General features: G+C 39.0%; 2 pseudogenes; both read right to left on the bottom strand.

Moving 5' to 3' along the window:
* Nucleotides 1–595: 595 nt before the first annotated feature.
* LOC149158188 (UDP-glycosyltransferase 72B2 pseudogene) lies at nt 596–1,075 on the bottom strand (annotated as a pseudogene).
* Nucleotides 1,076–2,781: 1,706 nt separating this feature from the next.
* On the bottom strand, nt 2,782–3,965 carry LOC149158189 (UDP-glycosyltransferase 72B2 pseudogene; annotated as a pseudogene).
* Nucleotides 3,966–9,384: the final 5,419 nt, after the last annotated feature.

Consider the following 9,384-nt stretch of genomic DNA (forward strand, 5'->3'; position numbering starts at 1 on the left):
ATGAATTGAATTGCAGATGAGGTATCAACTATTGATGCAGAATAATTAAAGATAAAACGGTGTAAATAATTAAATGGATTTTAGTTTGTCATTCTATTTCATTATGTTTTAGAAAGTCGTATAAAATTTCATATTCCAAAACGACTCATAATAACAACAACTATCATTTATACGCTATTTAAGCTGATTTAACAAAATTGTATGCTATTTTCAAATCTAAATTTGTAACAATTTATGCAGTTTAACATACGTCTAGACAATTTATTAAACAAAATCCCCGACCAAAAAAAAAAAAAAAAACAGTTCGCAACTGGATTGACGGCAGAATACAGATTTCCGATGTTAACCCCTGGGGATCATACCTGCACAAACTTCTGCAGTTGTTCTCCATTCAGACACTGCAGCTGCCATGGCCGTGCAGGAACTTCCTCCCCCTTCCAGCGCAGTCTTGGCCTTCTCCTTCAATGCTTGTGCTCTCGCCCTTAGCCTCTTGCCTCCTCCTCCTTCCATCAATTCTCTAACCGCTCTCTCCACTTCCTCTCTCCTTACGAAACCATCGCTTTCCATCTTTGCTTCAATCGCAACCTTAAACTCATTAACCAAACCTATTCGTGCTCTGCTCCGCGAAAAGAGGCCAAGCGATCATGGGCACTCCATGTGAGATGCTCTCCAGCGTAGAATTCCATCCGCAGTGACAAAGGAAACCACCGGTGGAAGTATGAGAGAGAACAGGAATCTGAGGCGCCCATGAAGGAACAACGAGTCCTTGGTCCCTGGTTCGACTCTCGAATCCCTCAGGTAAGAGTTGGAAAGGGTGTATTTCCCGGGTGGATTCAAAGGTCGATTCGATCTCCACATCGGCCGGCAGCTGGACGAAGGTAATATCCAGAGACTCTGAAGCCATGCGCTCCGAGAAAGCAGCGATGAGATGAGAGGAGAACATCCATTCGCATGTCATGAAGGTAATGGACAGTTCATGGCATTCCGAGAGGCGCTTCGCAAGCTCGGCGAAGGGGATGAGATGGCCTATACCCGCGCTGGGAAAGATAACTACATGAAGCCTTGGGCTTTCCATCCAGCTGAATCTAGATTACAGGCCGTTCGGAGCACTCTGGTAAGAAAGATGACAGCACGGTTTCAGACTACCAAAAAATAGAGCCTTTCTGTTGTCCATCAATTCTGGTGGACCCTCTGGAAAGGAATCCCATCCAAAAAACACAATTCGTCAAATCTTGTTCTGCGTGTAGAGGAACCCCATGAAAAGCAATATGTGGAAAGGAATCCATCCATAGCAGTAGTAAAAATCCATCGAGGATTCGTAAGTCATTGATGTAGTTGTTTTTAACTTTCTATTCCGCGTGCGTGCTAGAGTTTGGGCCATCCCAATCTTTAAACAGAGGGCTAGGCATCCAGGCTAGATATTAAGTTGTAATTCATTAATATATTAATATGTATTATTGACTTAACTATTTAGGGTAACTTTGCTATTCATTGTTATATAAAGAGATCTTATCCTTTCATTCTAATTATTACTTTTTGGTCTCAATTAAATCTTCATTTCAATAATAAAAATTAAATTTTGGTTAGGCTTTAAAGTTATCAATCAATTTAATATTTAAGGGCTAAAAGGTCTCAAAAAGGTAAAACTAATTAATTTATGATTCACATTTCAAGAAAAATTTATAACAAACAATGTTGTTTCATGCAAGGACAACCATGAGTTAAAATTTATAACGAACAATGTTGTTTGATGCAAGGACAACCATGAGTTAGGCAAGGAATTGACCCTTGAAAAAGCGGAAGAAAAGAATAGGGTTCGAATGAGAAAATGTACTTAATGATTAAAACTCAAATGAGAGTTGAGAGTTGAGCATATCCATGAAGAGTAGAAGATTGCCCCAAGCCAAAGTCATTAATAGATATTGATAACAAGTAAATTTCCACAAAATAGTTACGTGGGAGTGTATACATATTGATAACAAGTAAAATTACACAAAAGAGTTACGTCGGAGTGTATAGAAGGCTAAAATATCTTTTGAATGTTGATTTACTCATTTAGATTTTTATGGTAAAAACTTCATTGCTTAGGGTGTATTATATTGTTATGTGACTAAGTTTCCCTTTTATCGGTTTGATTCCATTTTTGATAACATATTTGTACTCCTTTCAATAGAGATGCACAGTGACATATTTAGTGATTGACCCACTCCAGTTAAAATAATATTTAATACATCACAAATTATAACTATTTTAGTATGGAGTAGTTTAAAGAGGAGAGGAATTGGTTGGACTTTCAAAAGTAGTCGGAATCTAGGTAAAAAAATTTCAAAAAATCTTATAGAGGAAGTGTTTGAATCATGTTTTTATGGTGGAATTGGATTCAGCACCATAAAAAACATCTAAAATTTTGAAGTTTAACAACTATAACTTGGATTTACAAAAATCCTTCTCAGATTTTCTCTGAATATGACCAAAATTTCCATAACATTCTGAGCAATTCCTCAAACTAGTTAGACTATTGCATTTAATATATATAGATTCCTAATCTTAGAAAGCCGTTATTAAGATGAACAACACAATAATAATGTCGTTCGATCCTACTCATTGTATTCAATGTGCTCAAAACAGTACCTACTATTAACACTCAACCAAGCCATGGCTACGAGGTCGATCCGATTAGGTACCATGAAAAATATTTGTGCTTGCACCATCTCATTTTGTGTTTCAACGTTAATGATGTGCCTAGTTGCACTTCATTTAATTCAGAGTTTCACAAAATTCAAATTATTAAATATAATCCCAGAAAAGCCACAGTTCACATCTGCACTGACGAAAAACGGCAGAATACAATTTTTGGAATTGAAGTTTGTTAACTACTGGGGTTTATACCTGCACAACCTTCTGCACTTGTTCTCCACTCAGACACTGCAGCAGCCAGGGCCGTGTATGAACTTCCTCCTGCATCCAACGCAGTCATGGCCTTCTCCTTCAAATCTCTTACTCTTGCTCTTACCCTTCTGCCTCCTTCTCCTTCCATCAATTCTCTAACAACTCTTTCCACTTCCTCTCTCCCTACGAACCCATCGCTTTCCATCTCTGTTTCAATCGCGACCTTAAACTCATTAACCAGTAGAAACTTATTCAACCTCTGCTCGGCGAAAAGAGGCCATGTGATCATCGGCACTCCATGTGAGATGCTCTCTAGGGTAGAATTCCAACCGCAGTGACAAAGGAAACCGGCAGTGGAGGGATGAGAAAGAACAGGAACCTGAGGCACCCATGAAGGAACAACTAGTCCCCGGTCCCTGTTTCGGCTCTGGAATCCCTCAGGTAAGAGTTGGGAAAGGTCTGTTTCCTTGCTGGGTTGAAAGATTCTTTCAGAAGCACTGCGCAAAACCCACAGGAAGCGATGCCGGCTCGCTTCTAGCCCCAGGGCGATTTCCGTAACCTGCGCCTTGGGCAGTGCACCACCGCTTCCGAAGGAGACGAACAAAACCGACGAAGGGGGTTGCTGGTCTAACCAGTCGAGGCAATCGACCCGCCGGTCTTGGAGAAGTTTGTCACGAGATTCAAGGGGCGACGAAGAAATGACGGGCCCTACTGGATAAACGCGGGGTATTCGATGCCCAAAAGTGGCATTAATAGATATATTTCCCTCCACAAGGGCTTTGATTGGTTCAGTCTCCAGCTCCTCGAAGGTATTTATCAAAACCCCCTTTATTTCCCGAAGGCGCAAGAAATGATGCACAAACCAGAAAAAGACTTCATCCGACCTGTCCTGCAACGCAGTCGGCAGATCTCTGCTCGAGATCGGCGGAAGGCCCGGTGCCTTTACTGGAAAATCGGCGTCCTTGAACGAAATTGGAGTCTCCAAGACGATCTTCGGCATAGAGAACATGAGAGGAAGCATAGAAGCAGGGGATGTAAAGAAAACGTAGGTGGGTATGGAGAGCTTGGCTGTCACATCGAACGGAGGCTGTATAATGGCCCCTTTTCCGGCACCGGCCGGAAAATCGTCCGGCTCCGGCGATCAGTAAATTCTCCACCCTCCTCCACCATCTCCCCGCTCCGCCACCCTCTTTCTCCACCACCTTCCCCTGACACCCCTGACATTCCCTGCATTCTTCCCTGCATTTCCTGACAAAAAAATCAGAATGCAGTTAAACCGCCTGACATCCCTGACCCATCAGCGACGAGCTGGAATTCATGGCGCGCGGGTGACCATTTCGAACCGGCGCGATTCCGCTCTGCAGCTCACTTCCCGCTCTGATTTCTGCTTCTCACAGCTCACTTCCCGCTCTGATTTAACCTTCAGGTAAGGGAACTCCGCTCTGCAGCTCACAACCGCGGGAGCGGGAGAATGGAATGAGGAGACAGATAAGTGCCATGAATTACAGAGGAGTGAGGCGGCGGCGGTGGGGAAAATTCACAGCAGAAATCAGAGATCCCGTCACGAAGGGTGGTCGGGTTTGGCTTGGAACTTTCAACACCGCCGAAGAGGCCGCTCACGCATATGACCGCGCTTCCTACAGACTCCGTGGATCTCGGGCTCGGCTGAACTTCCCCCTCTCCTTCGCTTGCAATTCAGAGAAAGGATCGGCCGTAGGTAACATGGCACACAAGTGCAAGGGAGGAAACAGTGGCGGCGGGGCGGGATGGACGTCGGAACGGAGTTGAAGGGAGGAGCTGGATATGGATATGGGATTGTTTGCTTGAGATAGGTAAGAATAGGATAAATATCGAAAAGGGTAAAAATCCAGCAATTTTAGCCGAAGCCCGAGCGATGGAATTTGACCCGCAACTATTAGTGGGGTGATTTGCTCGTTAAATATGGTTTAAAATTTTGTCAAGATTTTTCTGGTTAGGAAGGTGAAAAAACTGTGAGTGAGTATTTTAATTCCATCCTTAATCTCCCTTATGTATTATGTATTCCATCTTTAATCTCCCTTATGTATTATGTATGCAAAACTGAAAGAAGGAAATTGGGAGCTATATCTGGATTATGATTTTACTTGTTGCAAAGGGCATGAATAAAATAAATGTTTGAATTTTGATTTCCAATTAACCATTGGGAGCCATGTCTGGATTATGATTTTACTTGTTGCAAAGGGCATGAATAAAATAAATGTTTGAATTTTGATTTCCAATTAACCACTGGGAGCCATCTCTGGATTATGATTTTACTTGTTGCAAAGGGCATGAATAAAATAAATGTTCAAATTTTGATTTCCAATTAATGGGAGAATATTGAAAATTGCACATATTTTGTGTAACTAAAATTGAAATCTATATCGCGAATGGATCTAAAAGAAAACCATTTGGAATGGAAAAAGAAACGAATATCCTTCTCCTCTCACATTCAAATATCAAATTGAAAAAGTTTTAAAAGCTAGTTTAATTTATGGTTTTTTCTAATAGTGTATTTGATCATATTTGAAAATTGGGGATTTGATGGTATAGTGGGAGTTTGTAAGATCAGAGCCAAGACTATGTTTTCCCATCAATTGTCTATGTATTAATTGTTATTTTATTTATCGGTGATTAGTGTACATGTTGCACTTGCCTCTTTAGATTATTGGTAAAAATAGCATATGAGCAAATTTTATTAACTGGTGATTAGTGTACATGTTGCATTTGCTTCTCTAGATTATTGATCAAATAGCAAAACACATGAATAATGAGAGAAATCTATATGGTCAAATTCATTATTAAAAGAAGAAATATTTATTTCCTTTTATCTATTCAGATAAATAAAATAATTTTTATATAAAATGTATTAATCAAAATCTTTTATAGTTTTAATTCAAACCATAATAAATTTAGATACTTTAGAAACTATTCATAAGTTTTTGAAGAAACCATGGAAATTGGGGCAACGATCCTTTATATTTGGTAAATTATTTTGAGAATAAAAAATAATTATATGATAAATATTAATTTAATTTGTTTAATTATATTAATAAAAACTAAATGAATGTGCTCACATTTGAGTTTGAAGATAAATGAGACCAATCATATGAATACAAGATGTAAGTGTAAGAAGGATGAAAGTGAGTAGTAATACATAGAAAAGAAAATATAAATAATTGAATTGTAATTTCAGCTAAGAACAAGATACACACCCATCAACTTTTTGTAACATTTTTTTGATATTTTGTACTTGTGATAAAAGGAAACCATAAAATGTCTTTTTCTATGTGATTTGGTTTTGCTTTTTCCATGGTATGGAATAATGGTTGTTTAAAGTTTGGCATTATGAATTTATTAAATTAGACATTGATATATATCATTTACTATAATGTTTCTAATCATAAATCTTATTTTATTTATATGTCATGTTTCTCTAAAATGTATCAGGTTTTGTGTGGGGAAGCTCACAAGGAAAGAAATAGACTAAAGGACAACAATATGAGGTGTGGCTCACTATCACCACAACCACTAGTAGGGAGGCTTCCCTTTAGTAGGTCACTTGGATAAATATGTTAAGTACAAGGGGTAAGGTGACAAGACATGCTTATGGAGGAAAACACTACTTAAGAAAAAGGCTTAACAAGCACAATAAGCCAATTTGATTCCTCCAATATGTGTAATTAGGGCACAATGTGATCTAGGGCTTGAGAAATAGTAAGACAAAATGCTTCACCTATAATCAGAAGGCCAAAAAAAGGCTTCCAAATAATGTATACCTTCAAACTATGGAACAATAAGCCTTCAAGAAACCCCATGTTGAAGCCTAGGGCAAACTAGCGCTTTTTTAGGGAAATATCTACCTAGAGTAAGAGACTTTAGCCCTAATATGGATGAATTAACCACTAAAGGAGTTGATTTTGAGGAAATCACCCTTTCCTTAATACTACCAAAGGCCAACAACTTCAACCTTAGTTGAGATTCCCATCAATAAGGGGCTGAAATCAAATTTTAGTGAAAAGAAAAAGATTTGAGTGTGAGTTTTTTGGATGACCAACAAAGTGACCAAGGCCAGTGCTTAGTCCTTTGGTGATCGACTCTATGCAAGTGAAATTTTTTCTAAATATTTGTAAGAAGTAAGAGAATAATGAAACCCTAGAGTTCAAAACCCTAGGTATCACTTTTGTGGGGGAGAAAAGTCGATTGGAAGAGATAGTTGAAAGATTCACCAATGTGATTGTCATTCACATTGTATAAGTGAGTAATGCATGTAATACTATCATCTAGAATTCATAGAATGATTTTTAACAATAACTAACACAATATAAATCCTAGATAATTAAGCCTTCCATACATTAGAAATAAGAATAAAAGATTTATCAAATCCACGGTAGACTTACAAGATAGAATGCATGAACAAGACTTTGTTGCTCCAAAATGACATCTTCAAGTCTAGAGAAATAGCTCCAATAGCAAAATACACAGTAAATCACATCTCCACAAGATACAAGCTAGGTTGAAAATATCTTAAAAGGCCGAAAATAGTCACGAGTTATGATGATAAAATGAAGTAGGCTTGTCCTCTATTGATATGAGGATTAGGACTAATAATTCTTCCTATAAAACCCCTAAAACAAGTTTTATGGTAAAATAACCTTGGATTACAAGCCAACCCATTTGTTTTACTAAAATAGGCCGAAATTTTTTCACATGTGTGAGTTGTAGCCTTTCTAGTGTTAACACCATCCATCATAAATGCTCCAAATTCCATGTTTATAGATTTCTCTCATTATTCATGTGTTTTGCTATTTGATCAATAATCTAGAGAAGCAAATGCAACATGTACACTAATCACCAGTTAATAAAATTTGCTCATATGCTATTTGACCAATAATCTAAAGAGGCAAGTGCAACATGTACACTAATCACCGATAAATAAAATAACAATTAATACAAAGACAATTGATGGGAAAACATAGTCTTGGCTCTGATCTTACAAACTCCCACTATACCATCAAATCCCCAATTTTCAAATATGATCAAATACACTATTAGAAAAAACCATAAATTAAACTAGCTTTTAAAACTTTTTCAATTTGATATTTGAATGTGAGAGGAGAAGGATATTCGTTTCTTTTTCCATTCCAAATGGTTTTCTTTTAGATCCATTCGCGATATAGATTTCAATTTTAGTTACACAAAATATGTGCAATTTTCAATATTCTCCGGTTAATTGGAAATCAAAATTTAAACATTTATTTTATTCATGCCCTTTGCAACAAGTAAAATCATAATCCAGACATGGCTCCCAGTGGTTAATTGGAAATCAAAATTCAAACATTTATTTTATTCATGCCCTTTGCAACAAGTAAAATCATAATCCAAACATGGCTCCCAATGGTTAATTGGAAATCAAAATTCAAACATTTATTTTATTCATGCCCTTTGCAACAAGTAAAATCATAATCCAGATATAGCTCCCAATTTCCTTCTTTCAGTTTTGCATACATAATACATAAGGGAGATTAAAGATGGAATACATAATACATAAGGGAGATTAAGGATGGAATTAAAATACTCACGGTTTTTTCACCTTCCTAACCAGAAAAATCTTGACAAAATTTTAAACCATATTTAACGAGCAAATCACCCCCCTAATAATTGCCTGTCAAATTCCATCGCTCGGGCTTCGGCTAAAATTGCTGGATTTTTACCCTTTTAGATATTTATCCTATTCTTACCTATCTCAAGCAAACAATCCCATATCCATATCCAGCTCCTCCCTTCAACTCCGTTCCGACGTCCATCCCGCCCCGCCGCCACTGTTTCCTCCCTTGCACTTGTGTGCCATGTTACCTACGGCCGATCCTTTCTCTGAATTGCAAGCGAAGGAGAGGGGGAAGTTCAGCCGAGCCCGAGATCCACGGAGTCTGTAGGAAGCGCGGTCATATGCGTGAGCGGCCTCTTCGGCGGTGTTGAAAGTTCCAAGCCAAACCCGACCACCCTTCGTGACGGGATCTCTGATTTCTGCTGTGAATTTTCCCCATCGCCGCCGCCTCACTCCTCTGTAATTCATGGCACTTATCTGTCTCCTCATTCCATTCTCCCGCTCCCGCGGTTGTGAGCTGCAGAGCGGAGTTCCCTTACCTGAAGGTTAAATCAGAGCGGGAAGTGAGTTGTGAGAAGCAGAAATCAGAGCGGAATCGCGCCGGTTCGAAATGGTCACCCGCGCGCCATGAATTCCAGCTCGTCGCTGATGGGTCAGGGATGTCAGGCGGTTTAACTGCATTCTGATTTTTTTGTCAGGGAATGCAGGGAAGAATGCAGGGAATGTCAGGGGTGTCAGGGGAGGGTGGCGGAGAAAGAGGGTGGCGGAGCGGGGAGATGGTGGTGGAGGGTGGAGAATTTACCGATCGCCAAAGCCAGACGATTTTCCGGCCGGTGCTGGAAAAGGGGCCATTCTACAGCCTCCGTAGA

The sequence above is a fragment of the Pinus tabuliformis genome, chromosome 5_2 (genome assembly GCF_031772625.1).
Source record: "Pinus tabuliformis cultivar Carrire ecotype Pingquan chromosome 5_2, CPIR1, whole genome shotgun sequence".
Lineage (NCBI taxonomy): Eukaryota > Viridiplantae > Streptophyta > Pinopsida > Pinales > Pinaceae > Pinus > Pinus tabuliformis.